This window comes from Gymnodraco acuticeps, unplaced genomic scaffold (genome assembly GCF_902827175.1).
Source record: "Gymnodraco acuticeps unplaced genomic scaffold, fGymAcu1.1, whole genome shotgun sequence".
NCBI lineage: Eukaryota > Metazoa > Chordata > Actinopteri > Perciformes > Bathydraconidae > Gymnodraco > Gymnodraco acuticeps.
Genome location: NW_022991195.1, coordinates 6,093 through 28,679, shown reverse-complemented (window position 1 = coordinate 28,679; position 22,587 = coordinate 6,093). Strand labels below are relative to the sequence as shown.

The 22,587-nt window shown below is 41.1% G+C and overlaps 1 pseudogene; it reads left to right on the top strand.

Annotated features, from left to right (window-relative positions):
- The first annotated feature begins 768 nt into the window (after nucleotides 1–768).
- Nucleotides 769–21,367, top strand: LOC117561247 (annotated as a pseudogene).
- The last annotated feature ends 1,220 nt before the right edge of the window (nucleotides 21,368–22,587 follow it).

Sequence of the window (22,587 nt, the reverse complement as noted above, 5' to 3'; positions counted from 1 at the left end):
TGTGTGTGTGTGTGTGTGTGGATACTTGGATACAAAATAAACTAAAATCATGCAATCATATTTATTTATTATTTAAAATATCTTTAAAAAGCTCTGTTCATCACGCATGACGCCAAAAATGATGAATATTTATATAATTTCAAGCGAGAAATAGATGAACATAACGTGCATTCATTTCTCTGTTTTTATTTGAAATGAATTCTAATATTTTTGCAAAGTTGTTCCAAAAGACTTGATAATATACAGGTCTATTTATTCATTGTATATGCAAACGATCCAATAATGAAAATACCATGAAGCATTTACCTCGTTGCTTTCAAATGCCTGTGGACATTTATATGCTGTAGCCTACATCAAAAATAAATGGCAGTTTTAGGTCATTATTTCATTTTTATTTTAGTGCAATTGTTTTCCTTTTTAACGTTATTTTAATGCAGTTATATGCTTTTATTTGATATCATCTTAATGCGGTTGTGTGTGATTTAATTGTTATTTTAATGCAATGAGATGCTATTCTTATATAATCATTTAATGTGTCTTTAATAATGAATACGTCATTATTTCCGCCGCTGAGATGAGAGGAATCTGCTCTTTTGCAGAAAATCCTCTTCATAATTAAACTGCTCGTCTCTTCGCAGCCGCATTAAAGCGTGCATTACATCTTTGTGATAACACGCGGAGCCTCCAGCCAATGAGCGCGTTGCGTGTGTGTGAGAGTGTGTGTGAGTGTGTGGAGAGGTGACACACACACACACCGTGCAGAGGAGAGCAGCAACACACTCCTCACATCCACTCAGCACACACAAACACACACACACACACACACTGGGAGAAGAGAATACTTTTTAGGATTTAAAATCAGTTTTTTTTACTTTTTCTTGGAACCTTTCTTGTTTCTCCTCCAGCGGCTGCTCGTCCTCCTCCTGCCCGCCTCTGGGCGCCTCTTCCCGGACACTTGAGCCGGGATGTGTCGGGTGGAGCTCCTGTAAATCTTCCTTTTCATCCAGAGGATTATTTCTGATTTCTGTATTTAAAGGGGATTTGTTGCTCTCTAATCTCTGAACTCTTCCCTCTGATGCTGTGTTCCTGTGTGATGACCAACGCGTTTCTTGTTTCCCAACCCCGACCCATATGATGACTATGAGCTCATTATCGGACACTTTGGTCCCGCCGGATCCCTCCAAATCCGCGTTCCTAGAGTTCGGGGGTTACTCGGGGCACCAACAGCCTCCCCACGGCCACGCGCACGGACATTACCCTGTGCACGCGCTGGTGGGGCCCCCGCAGCACGAGGGGCCCTTCTCCTCCTCCTCGGGCGCGTCCTCGTACGGGAGACCGCTCGGTTACCCACCGTACCACAGCAACGTGAACGCTTACCTGGGATACCAGCACGCGGGGCACGGGGGCGCGCACGGGCACACGAGACTGGAGGAGACGGGTGAGTGTGGAGATATTAATTAAACATTTCATTTAAATATCATGTGAAATATTAACAAAAAAACTACTCATACTAACTTCCGTAAAAGTAGGCCGACAACATGAATCGCATCAGAGAGTAGCAGACTGGAGATATTCACTAACATTTGATTGAACTCTAAAGAAACTACTCAGACTGCAGGAAAAGTCTCAGCACTAAATGCTAAAAATACTACAAATCAAAACTTAAATAAAAAATATGACTTTAGTAGAAGTACAGAGTTATTGGCATCGAAATAAACTGAGAGTAGCAGACTGGAGGAGACGGTGAGTCTGGAGATATTGATTAACATTTCATTTACTACTCAGACTGCAGGATAAGTCTCAGACTCAGCACTAAATGCTACAAATATTACAAATAAAATTGTTAAATTGAAAATAGGACTTTAGTAGAAGTACAGAATTATTGGCAACGAAATAAACTGAGAGTAGCAGACAAGATATTCAATCAACTGTATATGCAGTTGATTTAACCAAAAACTACTCAAACTGCAGTAAAAGCATACAAATAAAAAACCTACAATTAAAACATAACTTTAGTAAAAGTACACAATTATTGCCATCAAGTAAAACTCACAGTACCAGACTGGAGGAGACGGGTGAGGCTGGAGATATGAATTCAACTTTGATCTCACTCTAAATATCATGTGGAATATTAACTAAAAACTGCAGGATAAGTCTCCTGTAAAATACTACAAATAAAATACCTACATTTAAAATATTACGTTAGTAAAATAAACATGAAATGAACAAACACATGAATACAAGTTACAGGGCAGTGACGGCGGTTATCCAGCTCCATGTGAGACATGACTCCCCCTCTGCGCTCAGAAGCTTGTTCTTCGGGCCGGAGGTCAGTCGTCCCAAAGAGTAGAACGAAGCGGTATAAAAACAAATATCTCGGGACAATTATTGACTCAAAATGTAGCTCTGATCCAAACTGTGAGGCTGTGTGCAAAAGGGGGCTCCAGCGTTTGGACTGTCTTAGGAAACTATTTTAACATTGACAAAAGCATGATGATCTGAGTCAGATCGTAAAGTGGTCCAGCAGACTGATTGGTGAGCCACAGCTAAACCTGGAGACCCTGTACCTCAGGCAGTGACAGCTAAACCTGGAGACCCTGTACCTCAGGCAGTTACAGCTAAACCTGGAGACCCTGTACCTCAGGCAGTGACAGCTAAACCTGGAGACCCTGTACCTCAGGCAGTGACAGCTAAACCTGGAGACCCTGTACCTCAGGCAGTTACAGCTAAACCTGGAGACCCTGTACCTCAGGCAGTGACAGCTAAACCTGGAGACCCTGTACCTCAGGCAGTGACAGCTAAACCTGGAGACCCTGTACCTCAGGCAGACACAGCTAAACCTGGAGACCCTGTACCTCAGGCAGTCACAGCTAAACCTGGAGACCCTGTACCTCAGGCAGTGACAGCTAAACCTGAGACCCTGTACCTCAGGCAGTCACAGCTAAACCTGGAGACCCTGTACCTCAGGCAGACACAGCTAAACCTGGAGACCCTGTACCTCAGGCAGTCACAGCTAAACCTGGAGACCCTGTACCTCAGGCAGTGATAAACCTGGAGACCCTGTACTTCAGGCAGTGATAAACCTGGAGACCCTGTACCTCAGGCAGTCACAGTTACACCTGGAGACCCTGTACCTCAGGCAGTGACAGCGGTTATCCAGCTCCATGTTAGACCATGACTCCCCCTCTGCGCTCAGAAGCTTGTTCCTTCGGGCCGGAGGTCAGTCGTCCCAAAGAGTAGAACGAAGCGGTATAAAAACACTTTGATCCCAGCAGCTATTGCACAAATGAGCACATCATAGGAGCGTCACACAGAGGCCTATTTAGTTATTTAATTATGAATTCTGAATGTCCATGTTTGTACTAGTGTTTTCCTTCTTAAATGTTTTAGAAATATGTTGAGATTTGACGGAGCAGAGTGTACTTGTACTTTTTACTAGTCCTTTATTTAGAGATGTGTCAGTTGGTTGTGTTTGTTCTTAGTCAGGATGGATCCTTGGTCTTTGTCTCTGAAAACTAAATCTACCTACGGGTACAAAGAAAGAACCTGAACCTGAACACTGCCTTACGTAGTTGTTCTCCTAGTGCATTATGGGAACTCTGTGACACAGTGATATAACGAGCCTTTACCTTAACCTGAGATATGAATAGTTCAATTAAAAGAAACGTCTCAGAACTCAATGGTATAGATACTACAAATACAATATCTACATTCAAAATATTACTTTAGTTAAAGTACACAATTATTGGCATCAAAAGAAACTGAGACTGGAGGAGTTTGGAGGTATTCATTGAAATGTATATACAGTTTGATGGAACTCTAAATATCGTGTGGAGTATTCGGATTGCAGGGAAATACAAATACATACAAATAAAAAAGCTACATTTAAAAGTACACAATTATCGGCATCAAAAGAAACGGAGAAGAGGAGACGGTGGGTCTGGAGGTATCAATGAACATTTGAGTTCACTCTAAATATCGTGTGGAATATGAACCAAAAGCTGCAGGGAAAGTCTCAGAACTAAATGCTAAAAAATACTTCAAATAAAATACTTAAATTGAAAATAGGACTTTAGTAGAAGTACACAATTATTGGCATCAAAATAAACTGAGAGTGGAGGTATTCATTAAACCATGTTTTTATATACAGTTTGATTTAACTAATGTAGAATATTAAAACACTCAGAGGTGGAAAATGTACTCAGATATAAGTACAAGTACAACAACTAAATACAAGAAATACTACAAGAAAAAGTAAAAAATATCACTACATGTACAAAATGACTCGCATTAAAACAAACTCAAAGGACCAAAAGAAAGTGTAAATTAGATTGTGTGTGTGTGTGTGTGTGTGTGTGTGTGTGTGTGTGGTGTGTGTGTGTGTGTGTGTGTGTGTGTGTGTATGTGTGTGTGTGTGTGTGTTCTTGAACAACGAGGAGTCTGAAGAAGACGAGGATGTGGGAGATGTTTGCAGCATAAAAAGACAAGGCTTTGAATCTTAGAGAAATTAAAAGACTAGAAATAAACAATCCTAATATTTAATCATCTCAAAATAAAACAGCATTAGAAAAGTGTGAAATATACAAGTTGAAATACAAATGTATACATCAAGTTTGTGAGGTGCAAGAAAACACAACAACAATAAAGCTTTATTTATACAGCGCTCAAAAAGAACAAATTAAAACCAACAACAACAAGAAAGTCCCTCAGATCAGACGTTAAGGCAAGTTTATTTATACAGCACTTTCAACACAAGGCAATTCAGAGTGCTTTACACAACATGAAAGACGTTCAGAAAATGTTATTTAAAATCAGTCATTAAAAAGAAAAGCTAATAAAATAAACATTAAAAGAAAAAGTACATGGATCAAAGTGACTGCAGTCGAAGATGTGAATAGTTCAATTACAAGCAGCGACAAAAAGAAAAGTCTTTAGTCTGGTATTGTTAAGAACAATAATGATCCTCTCGGAGAAATGAAGGAAGACAAACAGAATCGATACAGCAAAGAATAAAACCCTATAAAATATAAATAAAATAAACCTATATTTTAAGGTCATTTAAAAGAGAAATCCTGAGGGAATGAAGTTCAAGAAAGATTTTTGAAAACGACAGAAGTGTATTTCCACTTAAGTTCATGCATGGATGATGCCCGTGAGCAGAAGGCAGGCGTTCACCAAACATTGGCACTCATCAAGCCCCTCCGGCCCCTCCGTGGAGATGGACATGTTGGGAGTTCAGTCAGACAACTCACCTGTTACTTACATGCTCATTAGAAGCAGCATATAGTTGAGGCTCGGCCTCATCGCTCCACAGATGTACAAAGAACATTGAGTGATGATTAGATAACTATCCCCGAGCCTACAGGTGGAAGTGTTTGGTTGGTTGTAAGAGGGACGAGGCGCGTCACGTGTTAATGTCTCATTGGTGCTCGAGTTGACTGCCTGAACTAGCTCGCAGGCTTCGCCCCATGTGTGGCGTCTTCTTTTGCTGCACTTCATGGGGACATGGAGCTTCACCACACCCAGTCCTTTTTCAACTATATCTTTGCATCCATTCTGTTACTATGAGTCAAAGGAGAAGTACTCAGATCTTGTACTTGAGTAAAAGTAGAAGTACTCAGATCTTGTTCTTGAGTAAAAGTAGAAGTACTCAGATCTTGTACTTGAGTAAAAGTAGAAGTACTCAGATCTTGTACTTGAGTAAAAGGAGAAGTACTCAGATCTTGTTCTTGAGTAAAAGTAGAAGTACTCAGATCTTGTACTTGAGTAAAAGTAGAAGTACTCAGATCTTGCACTTGAGTTAAAGTAGAAGTACTCAGATCTTGTACTTGAGTAAAAGTAGAAGTACTCAGATCTTGTACTTGAGTAAAAGTAGAAGTACTCAGATCTTGTACTTGAGTTAAAGTAGAAGTACTCAGATCTTGTACTTGAGTAAAAGTAGAAGTACTCAGATCTTGCACTTGAGTTAAAGTAGAAGTACTCAGATCTTGTACTTGAGTAAAAGTAGAAGTACTCAGATCTTGTACTTGAGTTAAAGTAGAAGTACTCAGATCTTGTTCTTGAGTTAAAGTAGAAGTACTTAGATCTTGCACTTGAGTTAAAGTAGAAGTACTCAGATCTTGCACTTGAGTTAAAGTAGAAGTACTCAGATCTTGTACTTGAGTTAAAAGTAGAAGTACTCAGATCTTGTTCTTGAGTTAAAGTAGAAGTACTCAGATCTTGCACTTGAGTTAAAGTAGAAGTACTCAGATCTTGCACTTGAGTTAAAGTAGAAGTACTCAGATCTTGTACTTGAGTTAAAGTAGAAGTACTCAGATCTTGTTCTTGAGTTAAAGTAGAAGTACTCAGATCTTGCACTTGAGTTAAAGTAGAAGTACTCAGATCTTGTACTTGAGTTAAAGTAGAAGTACTCAGATCTTGTTCTTGAGTTAAAGTAGAAGTACTCAGATCTTGCACTTGAGTTAAAGTAGAAGTACTCAGATCTTGTAGTTGAGTTAAAGTAGAAGTACTCAGATCTTGCACTTGAGTTAAAGTAGAAGTACTTTCCCTTTGAAATGATTTCTGATAATCCATCAGCAATAAACCTAGTTTTAAGTTTTCAGATTTCAGAGCGTGAGACAGGTTTCACTTTCGTCAAACTGCATGCGCGTAGCCCCCACTTCACAATGGTAACGTGTGTGTTTGTATGTGGAAATTCCCCTTCGATTCTATTGGCTCTAACGGTCAGAAAGAGATGTCAAGAGGTGGAGTTTATTTTACTAAACCTCTCTAAAAAGGTCAAACATCACTTGTTTTTGCATCAGTCTTGATACAGGGTACTTAATATATGTTGTACTTTGGATTCCTAAAGCTTTTAGTCTACTAACCCGTCATCCAAGGGTAGTTTTCACTATAAGTACAACATAATTTTTGGACGGACACAATACTATGTTCAATCTGAATTTTCTTTAAAATAAAAAACATTTATATTGATTCTGACTTTTCTACATCCAACTCACAGGTTCATCGTTACTTTGAGAACAAAGATTATTAATTTTCCTCTTTTAGAAGATATGGTCATTTGTTCTGGGAATGTCATTTTCGAGCCTGAGACCTGAAAAACAGGGATGGGGTTTAACAGGTTAAGGGCTTTGTAGGCGAGAAGAAGACTTTTAAATTCTATCCTGTGTTCTATAGGGAGCCAGTGTAAGGCAGCCAGAACAGGAGTAATGTGGTCCCTTTTCCTAACTCTGGTTAGTACACGAGCCGCAGCATTTTGAATCAGCTGAAGCCACTTGACTGACTTCTTGGTACACCCTGATAATAAAGAGTTACAATAATCCAGCCTTGAAGTAACAAATGCATGGACTAGTTTCTCTGCATCGTTTTGAGGCAAGATATGCCTGATTTTTGCAATGTTACGTAGATGGAAGTAGGCGGTCCTTGAAATTGATTTTATGTGGGCGTTAAAGGATAAATCCTGATCAAATATAACACCAAGATTCCTTACAGTCTCACTGGAGGCCAAATTAATGCCATCCATAGTTAGTATATCCTTAGATAATTTGTTTCGTAGATTCTTCGGGCCAAGTACAATAACTTCAGTTTTGGTCGTGTTTAACATCAAAAAGTTTAAGGTCATCCACGTTTTTAAGTCCTTAAGGCAGTCTTGAATTTTATTTAGATGATTAATTTCATCAGGCCTGATTGATAAATATAGTTGAGTATCATCCGCATAACAATGAAAATGTACAGAATGATTCCTTATAATATTGCCTAACGGAAGCATATATAATGTGAACAAAATAGGTCCGAGCACTGAGCCCTGTGGCACTCCATGGCTAACTTTGGTTTGCATGGAAGATTCAATGAAATGCTTCTGACCTGAGCTCCTCCAACGATGAGACATATATAATGCAAAAATACAAAAATAGAAAATAGTGCAAGAAGTCTATATACATGTAAATAGACATGAAATGTACAAGAACAGAATGTGAAATAAATTGTTTTACATTAAGACTAAATTAAATACGGTTCATTGCGGTGATAACTATTTATATAAATAAGTAGATTGCAAGTTGACACATAGATGAATGTTTATGATCTTCTTCACAGGGTTCAGGTGTTTAATAGTCTTATGGCCTGTGGGATGAAACAGTCTGGTGGTTTTAGTCCGGATGCTGCGGTACCGCCTGCCAGACGGCAGCAGACTGAACAGTTTATGGCTGGGGTGATGGGGGTCTTTTGTAATCCTGAGGGCTTTCTTCCTGAGCCGCTGGGAGTAAAGGTCCTCCATGGATGGCAGCTCCGTCCTGGTGATGTGCTGTGCAGTTTTTGTTGTACTTTAAGTATATCTTAATGTTGTTTTTCATGTACTATGTCCCTCTCCTTTAGACCCTGAGAAGAGGGTCTCGGGTCATGAGGGCCTGGAGGAACTGCGTGTGAACGGGAAGGGGAAGAAGGTCAGGAAGCCCAGAACCATCTACTCCAGCCTGCAGCTGCAGAACCTGAACCAGAGGTTCCAGCAGACGCAGTACCTCGCTCTGCCAGAGAGGGCAGAGCTCGCTGCTCAGATGGGGCTCACACAGACTCAGGTACACACACACACACCACACACACACACACACACACACACACACACACATTACATTGCATTTAGCTGAGGCTTTTATCCAAAGCGACTTACAATAAGTGCGTTCGACCAACAAGACACAACCTTGAAGAAAACAGAATCATAAAGTACATCAGGTTTCATAGAGCCAAACATTTCAAGTGCTACTCAACTGGCTTTAGATAAGCCAGTCCTTTATTAGTATATAAGTGCTTTGTTTTATAAGCACTTTGAATTGCCTTGTGTTGAAAAGTGCTATATAAATAAACTTGCCTTGCCTTTGTTAGTAATTATATCGCTCAAAGTGGAGTCGAAAGAGATGAGTTTTCAGTCTGCATACACACACACAGACACAAACACACACACATACACACACACACACAAAGATACACACACAAACACACACACACACACACACAGACACACACACAGTTCATTTAACTTATTTATTGAAATAAATATTTTTATTCAAAATTATTTATATGACTTATTTTATTGAAATGTTTTCAAGGTTCTTTATCAAACTAAAATATATAAATAAATATGTATATTTTATTTGGTTTTTATCTTTTTAGACAATTCTTTAACTTTTTGTATTTATATAAACTAATTTATGTATTTGATGTTTTTGTTGCACATTTAAGTCTAACTTCAGCATTGTTTTCCTTAATATGTTTTTCTATTTTATTTATTATTTATTCTACTTTATGGACATTTTTATTGATTTTATTGAAGCACAAATTCCCCCGTAAAACATTATTTTAAATTAGATTTGTATTCAAATATCTGATTATATATTAGATTATACTAACTGTGACTTTCATCTGGAGTTCATGTAGGGACGTCCTGATGACCTTTGCTGCACACACACACACACACACACACACACACACACACACACACACACACACACACCACACACACACACACACACACACAGGTCACACACACACACACACACACGTCACTTGTTAGACGCTTTGATCCAAAGCGTCTAACATACTCAGTACAGTGGGCAATCCCCACAGGAGCACTTTGGGGTGAAGAGTCTCAGGGACACAACATGCTGACTGCAGTGGGGTTTGAACCTGTGCTCCCCTGATCCCAACGCACTATCCACTGCGCCACACGCCAAACCGTTACCTTAACTACCTGTGTGTGGGTGTGTGTGGGTGTAATTAGAGCAACAAAGGTCTTGTGAGTTTAGTCATAGGTGATTTGTCACAACATGAAAACACTTGCAATAAATCATGACGACCCACAAAGGTCACAAAGCTCATTAAAGGAGGTGTGCGTGTGTGTGCGTGCGTGTGTGTGTGTGTGTGTGTGTAGCAATGTCTACATATATTGTATTTGATCTTAAGTGACCTTAATAATACTCATCTGTATAGTGTGTCTCATCTTGTTTTAATTTGACCTTTAACACATTGTATTTACACACAGTATTGAATCGTAGTGTCATGTGAGGTATTGAGTGACATCATACTGTTACGTACCATCTGGTATCCTAAGGTTGTGTCTCTGTTTTAAAGTGCTAGATGTTTTCATTTCACCAGCTGATAGTGCCGTAACGCAACTTTGAACCGAAACAGTATAACTTCTTAACAGATATAGTCCTATTTATTTTTGATGAATGAATAAGGTGGAGTTCAAACTGTTAAATAATCTGCCAACAAAAACTATTTTCAGAATCAAAACGAGGAAGTGCAAAAATGTACTTTCAGGGTTTAAGGAACCATTTTTAATATCTTGACAAAATGCAGACGTGTTTCTGACTGACAGGTGGAGACAGAGGATTATTGTGATGATTTAATGCAGTATGTAGTCGGCACGCATTCCTCACATGCATGGACACACACACACACACACACACACACACACACACACACACACACACACACTGCATTTAGCTGAGGCTTTTATCAAAAGCGACTTACAATAAGTGCGTTCGACCAGGAAGACACAACCTTGAAGAAAACAGAATCATAAAGTACATCAGGTTTCATAGAGCCAAACATTTCAAGTGCTACTCAACTGGCTTTAGATAAGCCAGTCCTTTATTAGTATATAAGTGCTTTGTTAATAGTTCTAACGCTCGAAGTGGAGTCGAAAGAGATGAGTTTTCAGTCTGGAAGGTGTGCAAGCTATCTGCTGTCCTGATGTCAATGGGGAGCTCATTCCACCATCTTGGAGCCAGGACAGCAAACCCACGTGTTTTCGCCGATGGGAACTTGGGTCCCCCTCGCAGCGAGGGCGCAGCGAGTCGTTTGGCTGATGCAGAGCGTAGTGCACGCGCTGGGGTGTACGGTTTAACCATGTCCTGGATGTAGGAAGGGCCAGATCCATTCGCAGCATGGTAAGCAAGTACCAGTGTCGTGAAGTGGATTCTAGCAGTTACTGGAAGCGAGTGAAGGGAGCGGAGGAGCGGAGTGGTGTGGGAACATTTAGGAAGGTTGAAGACCAGACGAGCCGCTGCATTCTGGATGAGCTGCAGAGGTCGGATGGCACATGCAGGTAGACCAGCCAGGAGGGAGTTGCAGTAGTCTAGGCGTGAGATGACGAGAGCCTGGACCAGAACCTGCGTGGCTTTCTGAGTCAGCTGGGGTCGTATCCTCCTGATGTTGTAAAGCGTGTATCTGCAGCAGCGGGTTGTAGCAGCGATGTTTGCAGTGAAGGACAGGTTGTTATCTAGGGTCACACCCAGATTCCTTGCAGTCTGAGTCGGGGAAACAACTGAGGTGCCGATGTTGATCGTTAGGTCAAGAGTGGGACAATCTTTTCCCGGAAGGAAGAGCAGCTCAGTCTTGTCAAGGTTGAGCTTGAGGTGGTGAGCAGACATCCACTGAGAGATGTCAGCTAGACAAGCAGAGATGCGTGCGACGACCTGGGTCTCTGAGCGGGGAAAGGACAGAATTAATTGGGTGTCGTCAGCGTAGCAGTGGTAAGAAAAACCATGCGGGCTAATGACTGATCCGAGCGAGTTTGTGTACAGAGAGAAGAGGAGGGGACCAAGAACAGAGCCCTGAGGGACCCCTGTAGTTAATTGACAAGGGTCGGACTCGGACCCTCTCCAAGTTACCCTGTAGGTACGGTCTTTGAGGTATGAGGGTGAGGAGGGAAAGTGCAGAGCCTGAAACTCCAAGTTCTTGGAGAGTGCGAAGGAGGATCTGATGGTTCACCGTGTCGAATGCAGCAGACAGGTCCAACAGGATGATGACAGAGGAGAGGGATGCAGTTTTGGCAGTATGCAGTTCCTCCGTGACAGCAATGAGAGCAGTTTCTGTGGAGTGACCTGCCTTGAAACCAGACTGGTGCGGATCCAGAAGGTTGTTCTGATTGAGATAACAGGAGAGTTGTTTAAAGACAGCGCGTTCAAGTGATTTAGACAGGAACGGGAGGAGAGAGACAGGCCTGTAGTTTATAACATCAGACGGGTTGAGAGTGGGTTTCTTTAGGAGAGGGTTTACTCTTGCCTCCTTGAGACTGTTTGGAAAGTGACCAGAAGTTAGAGAAGTGTTGATGAAATGGGTGAGAAACGGTAGAATATCAGGAGCGATAGTCTGAAGGAGGTTTGAAAGGATAGGGTCCAGAGGACAGGTGGTAGGGCGGGCAGAGGTAATGAGGGTAAGAGCCTCACTTGGAGAGAGAGGGGAAAAGGAGGTAAGTGTGTTGGTGGAAGGAGGGTCTGGTGACCCAGCGGTGAGTAAAGGTGAGTCAGAAAAAGAAGAGCGAATATCATTAACCTTTTTTTCAAAGTGGGTAACAAGTCGCTTGACAGAAGTGAGGAGGGGGGAGGGGCTTTGGGGGGGTCCAAGAGGGTGGAGAAGATGGAGAATAGTTTGTTGGGATTGGAATAGGAAGATTGGATCTTATCTTGAAAGAAAGTGCTTTTTGCCTGAGAGATCGAAGCAGAGAAAGAGGAGAGGAGAGCCTGATAGGTTAGGAGGTCGTCACGGTGTTTGGATTTCCACCATTTCCGCTCTGCTGCCCTAAGGACGGTTCTATTAGCACGCAGTGCATCATTTAGCCAGGGAGCCGGAGGGGACTGACGAGCCTGCCGAGATGTGAGAGGACAGAGAGAGTCCAGAGTGGATGAGAGAGTAGAGAGGAGAGTTTCTGCAGCAGAGTTTGGAGGCAGGAGTTGGAACGAGTCAGAGGAAGGGAGGGCTGAGAGCACCGACGAGGCAAAGGTAGAGGGAGAGAGGGAGCGAAGGTTACGGCGGACAGGTGCAGGATGAGAAGAGATGAGTTTGTTATGTTTGGAAAGGGATAGAGAGAATGAAATGAAGAAGTGATCGGATGTGTGGAGCGGGTTTACAGAGAGGTTAGAAGTAGCGCAGTTCCTTGAGAATATGAGATCAAGGACATTGCCAGTTTTATGAGTCGGTGGGGACGGAGACAGTGTGAAAGCAAAGGCGGTTAACAGAGATGTTAGTTCGTCTATCTTCCCTGTCTGGAGGTTGATGTTGGATCTCAGTGGAGCATGTGGGATAGACGAGAGCAGGCCGGTTATAGCGATTAGGAGACACGGGGCCAGTGATAATTGGGAGAAGACACATGAACAGGAATGGAGAAAATACACATGATTATAACCTGAGGGGCTAGAAAACTAAATAAAATAAAACACCAGCGGTAATTAGCTCAATCAGAGGAGGATTTGCCTCCAATGTATTTGTCAGTCTTCGGCTGTCTGACGCTGAAGCTGACGCTACAGGAAAGAGCTACCTAAAATGGACGCCTGATTACTGAGTTCTCACAGCTGTGGGGCCACGCCCCCTCTAATTAGTTAACTCTCTACAGCTGATGGGCGACAGCAGCCTGGCCCCTGCCTATATTGTAATGCAGGCTTGAGTGCCCACTGAGACCTGTGTAACAGGTTCACTTGAGCAGATCTGAGATTTAAATCTCTCAAAAGCGCCGTTTTAGCTACAATAACTACAGAACAATTATACAGAGTAGAATAAATGAAACAGAGAAGTCTAATTAAACAAGAATATAACTTACAGTGGTTGCTGCGTCAATAGGTAGTGTTGTCACCCGGTCTAGATGCACACACACACACACACACATACATGCACACACACGCCTCAGACTGTGCAGTGTACAGATGGAAACACACATACACACACACACACAAACACACACACACGCACACACAGCACATACACAAACACACACGCACACATACATACACACACACACACACAAACACGCCTCAGACTGTGCAGTGTACATATGGAAACACAAACACATGCACACACACACATGCACACACACCCACGCACGCCTCAGACGGTGCAGTGGATGGAAACACACACACTTACAGATAGTGATCATACACACATTAGGCCGACAGCCCGACCACTCTGCTTCAACATCTCTCAGGGAATCTCAAACGATCCCCAAGCAGCTGAGAAACTGCACGTAGCACTTTTTTGGAAGTCTCTCTCTTTGAAACATGCAGTAACACACGTTACATCTAATGAGTGGCAAGAGTTGATATAGCAAAACAAGTTGAACTAAATCACTTTAATGTTGAAAATGATAAAGCAACTGTCTCTGTTTCAGAGTTAGTCGTCTCACAACTGTAAGTGTTGTCAGTATATCTGAAATGACTAGGTTAGCTGTGTGCGTCACTCTTTAGTGTCCCCTGGTCTTCCAGCTGTGTGCGTCAACTCTTAGTGTCCCCTGGTCTCCAGCTGTGTGCGTCACTCTTTAGTGTCCCCTGGTCTTCCAGCTGTGTGCGTCACTCTTTAGTGTCCCCTGGTCTTCCAGCTGTGTGCGTCACTCTTAGTGTCCCCTGGTCTCCAGCTGTGTGCGTCACCTCTTTAGTGTCCCCTGGTCTTCCAGCTGTGTGCGTCACTCTTTAGTGTCCCCTGGTCTCCCAGCTGTGTGCGTCACTCTTTAGTGTCCCCTGATCTCCCAGCTGTGTGCGTCACTCTTTAGTGTCCCCTGGTCTCCAGCGTGTGCGTCCACTCTTTAGTGTCCCCTGGTCTCCCAGCTGTGTGTGTCAATCTTTAGTGTCCCCCTGGTCTCCCAGCTGTGTGCGTCACTCTTTAGTGTCCCCTGGTCTTCCAGCTGTGTGCGTCACTCTTTTAGTGTCCCCTGGTCTCCCAGCTGTGTGCGTCCACTCTTTAGTGTCCCCTGATCTCCCAGCTGTGTGGTCACTCTTTAGTGTCCCCTGGTCTCCAGCTGTGTGCGTCACTCTTTAGTGTCCCCTGGTCTCCCAGCTGTGTGCGTCACTCTTTACTGCCCTGGTCTCCCAGCTGTGTGCGTCACTCTTTAGTGTCCCCTGGTCTTCCAGCTGTGTGCGTCACTCTTTAGTGTCCCTGGTCTCCCAGCTGTGTGCGTCATCTTTAGTGTCCCCTGGTCTTCCAGCTGTGTGCGTCACTCTTTAGTGTCCCCTGGTCCCAGCTGTGTGCGTCACTCTTTAGTGTCCCTGGTCTTCCAGCTGTGTGCGTCACTCTTTAGTGTCCCCTGGTCTCCCAGCGTGTGCGTCACTCTTTAGTGTCCCCTGGTCTCCCAGCTGTGTGCGTCACTCTTTAGTGTCCCCTGGTCTCCAGCTGTGTGCGTCACTCTTAGTGTCCCCTGGGCTCCAGCTGTGTGCGTCATCTTTAGTGTCCCTGGTCTCCCAGCTGTGTGCGTCACTCTTAGTGTCCCCTGGTTCTCCCAGCTGTGTGCGTCACTCTTTAGTGTCCCCTGGTCTTCCAGCTGATGTGCGTCACTCTTTAGTGTCCCCTGGTCTCCCAGCTGTGTGCGTCACTCTTTAGTGTCCCCTGGTCTCCAGCTGTGTGCGTCACTCTTTAGTGTCCCCTGGTCTCCAGCTGTGTGCGTCACTCTTTAGTGTCCCCTGGTCTCCCAGCTGTGTGCGTCACGTCCGTTGTGTTTGAGCTTCTTCAGCGTTTGGTTTCTGCAGCTTTTAGTAAACGCTGCCATGTCTCCTCAAGCTACTGGATGTTCTCTAAACGCTGCCATGTTCTGCTCAAGCTGCTGGATGGTTCTCTAAACGCTGCCATGTCCTCCTCAAGCTGCTGGATGTTCTCTAAACGCCTGCCATGTCCTCCTCAAGCTGCTGGATGTTCTCTAAACGCTGCCAGTGTCTCCTCAAGCTGCTGGATGTTCTCTAAATGCTGCCATGTCTCCTCAAGCTGCTGGATGTTCTCTAAAACGCTGCCATGTCTCCTCAAGCTGCTGGGTGTTCTCTAAACGCTGCCATGTCTCCTCAAGCTGCTGGATGTTCTCTAAACGCTGCCATGTCTCCTCCAGCTGCTGGATGTTCCCTAAACGCTGCATGTGTTGCTGCTGGAGACATTTCTTCATGAGGAACATTTGGGTTTTTATATCTGCATCCTCTCTGAAGCTGCTTCTCGTGATTGAAGAGTTCTGGTTCGTTGTTACCTTTGCACCTGTGGGCCACCGTAGTTTTTAGGTTGAGGGGACACAAGACAACATTGAAATAGTTGAACGTGTGGAGGGTTCATGTATTTATAAAAGGCCTGATGCGGTGTAATTACAGCTGCGTTTATTATTTATGGAGTGCTCGTTTGATTTGATTTCTAACAGCTGTGACGGACGTCAGTGAACAATAGAGTGGTGATTAAATGAAACTGCACGACCTCTTCTTAAAGCTACGTGTCCACGTGCATCATTTATTCCACGTATTTAAACTCAATTACATCTGAAATTATATTTTATTTCAGAAAATAAAATATCTTCATTGCACCACTTCATAAACTCCTATAAACCCCGGGGTAATAACTCCCAGATAACTTTTGTATCTCTCTGTTTGTTTCTCCTCTGCCAGTATTAATGTGAGTGATTGTTATTATTGTCTGAGCAACGTGCGCTCAATCTGCAAACAGACAACATGCCAATTATATTTACAAGAAGTCACGAAACGAACCACAGAGGAGATTTCAGACACACAGATACGTGTTAGAGATAAACTACAGATATATACTTACTTACGGTCTAAAGGTATGCTGACGGTCATATTCACCAACATATCATCTATTTTGTGGCTGTGGTAGTTACTTCACTGAGGTACATGGTGTACTTCTACTCCTCTACAGTCCAGAGGTACATGGTGTACTTCTACTCCTCTACAGTCCAGAGGTACATGGTGTACTTCTACTCCTCTACAGTTCAGAGGTACATGGTGTACTTTTACTCCACTACATGTATTTAATCCCTTTAGTTACTTCACAGATGTGGATGAATGATGTGAAATCTAACCAAGTGTTGAATCAGACTTTAGTTCCACCTGGAGTAAATCCACCAGCTACCCTGCAGTATACAAAGTACTTCAAACTAGCTGCACCTTCACCAGCTTTGAGAACACTTTCATGATCAATCATTATAAAACATATCATATATATTATTCTGAAATGGACCAATCTGCACAACGACTACTTTTACTGTCTTTCACTATATTTTGATGAGAATACTTTTCTACTTTCACTTGAGGAACATTTTGAATGCAGGACTTTTACTGGAACAGAGTATTCCTACACTCTGGTACTTCTACTTTTACTCAAGTACAACATCTGAGTACTTCTACTTTTACTCAAGTACAATATCTGAGTACTTCTACTTTTACTCAAGTACTACACCTGAGTACTTCTACTTCTACTTTCTCAAGTACAAGATCTGTGTACTTCTACTTTTATACAAGTACAAGATCTGAGTACTTCTAACTTCTCACGTAATCAATTACAATCTGAGTACTTCTACTGTTGAATCAAGTAACATCTGAGTACTTCTACTTTTACTCAAGTACAAGAATCTGAGTACTTCTACTTTTACTCAAGTACAAGATCTGAGTACTTCTACTTTTACTCAAGTACAAGATCTGAGTACTTCTACTTTTACTCAAGTACAAGATCTGAGTACTTCTACTTTTACTCAAGTACAAGATCTGAGTACTTCTACTTTTACTCAAGTACAAGATCTGAGTACTTTACTACAAGAGATCTGAGTACTTCTACTTTACTCAAGTACAAGATCTGAGTACTTCTACTTTTACTCAAGTACAAGATCTGTGTGCTTCTACTTTTACTCAAGTAAACTGAGTACTTCTACTTTTACTCAAGTACAAGATCTGAGTACTTCTACTTTTACTCAAGTACAAGATCTGAGTACTTCTACTTTTACTCAAGTACAAGATCTGAGTACTTCTACTTTTACTCAAGTACAAGATCTGAGTACTTCTACTGTTACTCAAGTACAAGATCTGAGTACTTCTACTTTTACTCAAGTACAAGATCTGAGTACTTCTACTTTTACTCAAGTACAAGATCTGAGTACTTCTACTTTTACTCAAGTACAAGATCTGAGTACTTCTACTTTTACTCAAGTAAGATCTGAGTACTTCTACTTTTACTCAAGTACAAGATCTGAGTACTTCTGCTTTTACTCAAGTACAAGATCTGAGTGCTTCTACTTTTACTCAAGTACAAGATCTGAGTACTTCTACTTTTACTCAAGTACAAGATCTGAGTACTTCTACTTTACTCAAGTACAAGATCTGAGTACTTCTACTTTACTCCAAGTACAAGATCTGAGTACTTCTACTTTTACTCAAGTACAAGATCTGAGTACTTCTACCTTTACTCAAGTACAAGATCTGAGTACTTCTACCTTTACTCAAGTACAAGATCTGAGTACTTCTACTTTTACTCAAGTACAAGATCTGAGTACTTCTACTTTACTCAAGTACAAGATCTGAGTACTTCTACTTTTACTCAAGTACAAGATCTGAGTACTTCTACTTTTACTCAAGTACAAGATCTGAGTACTTTCTACTTTCTACTTTCTCAAGTACAAGATCTGAGTACTTCTACTTTACTCAAGTACAAGATCTGAGTACTTCTACTTTTACTCAAGTACAAGATCTGAGTACTTCTACTTTTACTCAAGTACAAGATCTGAGTACTCTTCTACTTTTACTCAAGTACAAGATCTGAGTACTTCTACCTTTTACTCAAGTACAAGATCTTGAGTACTTCTACTTTTACTCAAGTACAAGATCTGAGTACTTCTACTTTTACTCAAGTACAAGACTCTGAGTACTTCTACTTTTACTCAAGTACAAGATCTGAGTACTTCTACTTTTACTCAGTACAAGATCTGAGTACTTCTCTACTTTTACCTCAAGTACAAGATCTGAGTACTTCTACTTTTACTCAAGTACAAGATCTGAGAACTTCTACTTTTACTCAAGTACAAGGTCTGAGTACTTCTACTTTTACTCAGTACAAGATCTGAGTACTTCTACTTTTACTCAAGTACAAGATCTGAGTACTTCTACTTTTACTCAAGTACAAGATCTGAGTACTTCTACTTTTACTCAAGAACAAGATGAGTACTTCTACTTTTAATCAAGAACAAGATCTGAGTACTTCTACTTTTACTCAAGTACAAGATCTGAGTACTTCTACTTTTACTCAAGTACAAGGATCTGAGTACTTCTACTTTTACTCAACTACAGATCTGAAGTACTTTCTACTTTTACTCAAGTACAAGATCTGAGTACTTCTACTTTTACTCAAGTACAAGATCTGAGTACTTCTACTTTCACTCAAGTACAAGATCTGAGTACTTCTACTTTTACTCAAGTACAAGATCTGAGTACTTCTACTTTTACTCAACTACAAGACCTGAGTACTTCTACTTGTACTCAAGTACATGATCTGAGTACTTCTACTTTTACTCAAGTACAAGATCTGAGTAGTTCTACTTTTACTATAGTACAAGATCTGAGTACTTCTACTTTCACTCAAGTAGAAGATCTGAGTACTTATACTTTTACTCAAGTACAAGATCTGAGTACTTCTACTTTTACTCAAGTACAAGATCTGAGTAGTTCTACTTTTACTCAAGTAGAATATCTGAGTACTTCTACTTTCACTCAAGTAGAATATCTGAGTACTTCTACTTTCACTCAAGTAGAATATCTGAGTACTTCTACTTTCACTCAAGTAGAATATCTGAGTACTTCTACTTTCACTCAAGTAGAAGATCTGAGTACTTCTACTTTCACTCAAGTAGAATATCTGAGTACTTCTACTTTCACTCAAGTAGAAGATCTGAGTATCTCCACTCTATATAAATAAAGTGAATGACCTCTAACCCTAACCCTCTTGCTCTCGTCCTGCAGGTGAAGATCTGGTTCCAGAACAAACGGTCTAAATACAAGAAGATAATGAAGAACGGTCCATGTGGTCCTGAGGGGGGGGAGAACCTGGTCCCCCCGCCCGCCCCCCCCTCACTGTGGGACGTTAGCATGGCGGCTAAAGTAGCGCCGGGTCACTCTGCAGGGTACATGAACAATTTCTCCCACTGGTACCCCCCCCCCCCACCCGCAGGACTCAATGCCCAGGACTCAGATGATGTGACGGGAAGCAGGGACACACGTCTTCACTGCAAAGAACACTGACTTTAAAGCAGAGAAGTGACACACAAAAACGGACTTGAGTTCATCTCTTCCTGGTCTGGACGTCAATGGTTTTCTGAAGGTGTTTTTGGTTGTTTTTTATAGCCTAGCGTTAGCTTTTTACGTCAGAAATCATAAAGTGGTGTTAATATGTGGAGATGATCCTGCTGAACTAAACGTGTTAGAATCAGAAACGTTTGTTTGAAACACAGATTATTTTCTGACATAATCCAAAATCACATGGAGGAATCCCATTGGACCAGAGAGATGATGCCTTCAGGGTCCATCACAGAAATATGACATCCATACCAGCACTATATTAAAGCATCATATAATTAACCAGCTAACTAGCCATCTGTCTGCCAGTTAGCTATGTTGCCTATTCAGCCATGTTTGAAATCCAATGGAAAACCCCATTGGCTTTCTGTGTAGGGAACCAGGGAGATGATGCCTTCAGGGTCCAATTCAGAAATACGACATCCTCCAGAGACGTTTGACATTAAGCTACAACTTGGACTTTAATGCCGTCCCTGCGTCTCTCATTTTAGACTTTTCTTTTCAGGGTTTTTATGGTGGTAAATACGTAAGTGATTAACAATGGTGTTCCTCAGGGCGTCCTCATGGGACCCTTTCAGTTTGGTGAAAATCAGGTTTAGAGAACCAAAGATAAGACATTATTTTTAACTGTGTGTATTTTGGTAATTCTCACAGGGTGTTACACTATAAAGAGTCCGTGCAGAAGCTCTGATTTTATAAACAAGCTGACATGTTGTACTCCCTTTTTAAACTTTTATAGTAAAAAGGCACTGAAAGAAAATGTTATATATATTTTTTTCAGTGTCGTTAAATATCCCAAATAGTTCAAAGCCTTAAAGACCAAAGCCTTATGTGTGAAAATACATGAATACATTTATATATTTTTATACTGAATTCTAATGAGTCAATTCTTCAGTTTTATCTCATAAAGATGACTTTGGAAGTTTTCGTGGTAATTCAAGATCAGGGTTCAAAGATCAGGGTTCAAAGGTCAGGGTTCAAGGTCAGGGTTCAAAGATCAGGGTTCAAAGATCAGGGTTCAAAGGTCAGGGTTCAAGGTCAGGGTTCAAGGTCAGGGTTCAAAGGTCAGGGTTCAATTCATTCATTCATTTCAGTTCTTTTGATTTGTATTCTCTGATGGATTTTAGTTGTTCTTGCTGTCAGTTTTAAATGTTTCCAACACTTCCAGGAGTTTACAGTCTTATATATACGCCATCATTGTGATTTATTTAACAACATTTTGAAATACTTAATTGATATTCTGGTAACGATTGATCAGGACTTGCTTTGTTAATTGAAATAAATCAACTTTGATCTTTGCCACTATATTTCATTGTGTTTGTTTAACTTTGTTTTTCAAACCAGATCAAATCTAGTTTCTGCTTTTGTTTGACAGAAGCTTGATGTATCTAGAGGACCTTTAGGGAAATACATCTTATATATTCATATTATTATACATCTTAGCATCACATTGTTTCAACATTTCAACCATAAAAGCCAGTGTTTTTGGATAATTCAATAGTTTTAAACAAAAAAAGGAACAAAACAACTTTGGTTTTTAACGCTTTTTATTTTGTGGTGCCGTTCCAGATGTTCTATAAATCTCCCTCTCGTTACCAGAGAGCACAAAATCTACCGTTTCTGAAAACAGCCTTTTAATATACTACATTTATTTTAAGAAATACTGTGAAATTCAAGTACAATTCAGAGTTAATTTAGTTAAATATTCAACTAATTCAAATCGAGCAATAAAACTACATTTATCACACACACATTAAAAGCTTGTCTGAACACGTGAGGTTTGGAAATACTTTTATAATTGACCACGTAAAACTGTTTTAAAATCCTATCAACGTTATCATTTGACATTTCACACAATTTCAGTCCCGATCGTAACGACCAGCTTTTGATTCAATTCCATAACTTTACCCTTTAAATGTCGTCTCTTTTGTTCGTTCTGTAAAAATAAATACCAGGTTCATTTTGGGGATTGTTCTACAGTGAGTGATGCGTTGAGGATTACGGATTGTTGTTGTTACCTTAGAAGGCTAAAATGCCCCCTTTCTAAAACTGTAAAAGTACAATTTTACTTTTACTAAATTAAATCTTTAAACAACCTTTACAAAAACTACAAAAATATTCATTCATTTTCAGAACTTTAACCGTTTAAATATTACATTTGTTTTTACATAATGCCATTTTGTTCTCTATAAGAGAGTTACATCTCAGTGTGGAGTCATTCTCTCCCGTCTCGCCAACACGTGGAGAGTCAGAGCGTCAATTACAGGCCGTTTGGGACACCGTTGGTTAATGAAAGCTTGAGGGTAATCTTCTCTAATCATCACAGTAGATTCATGTGTTCAAATGGAAACTTAAATAATGCATTAATACAGGATGTCAATACACAGTTTGTGGCTTCTCTCTAGGGGTTCATTTCGATAACTCTTTATAGATATTATAAATGCAGAGCGGAGGTTTTTACTTCAATTTCCATTATGCTTTTTTTGTCAGGACAGAAAAGGAAAGT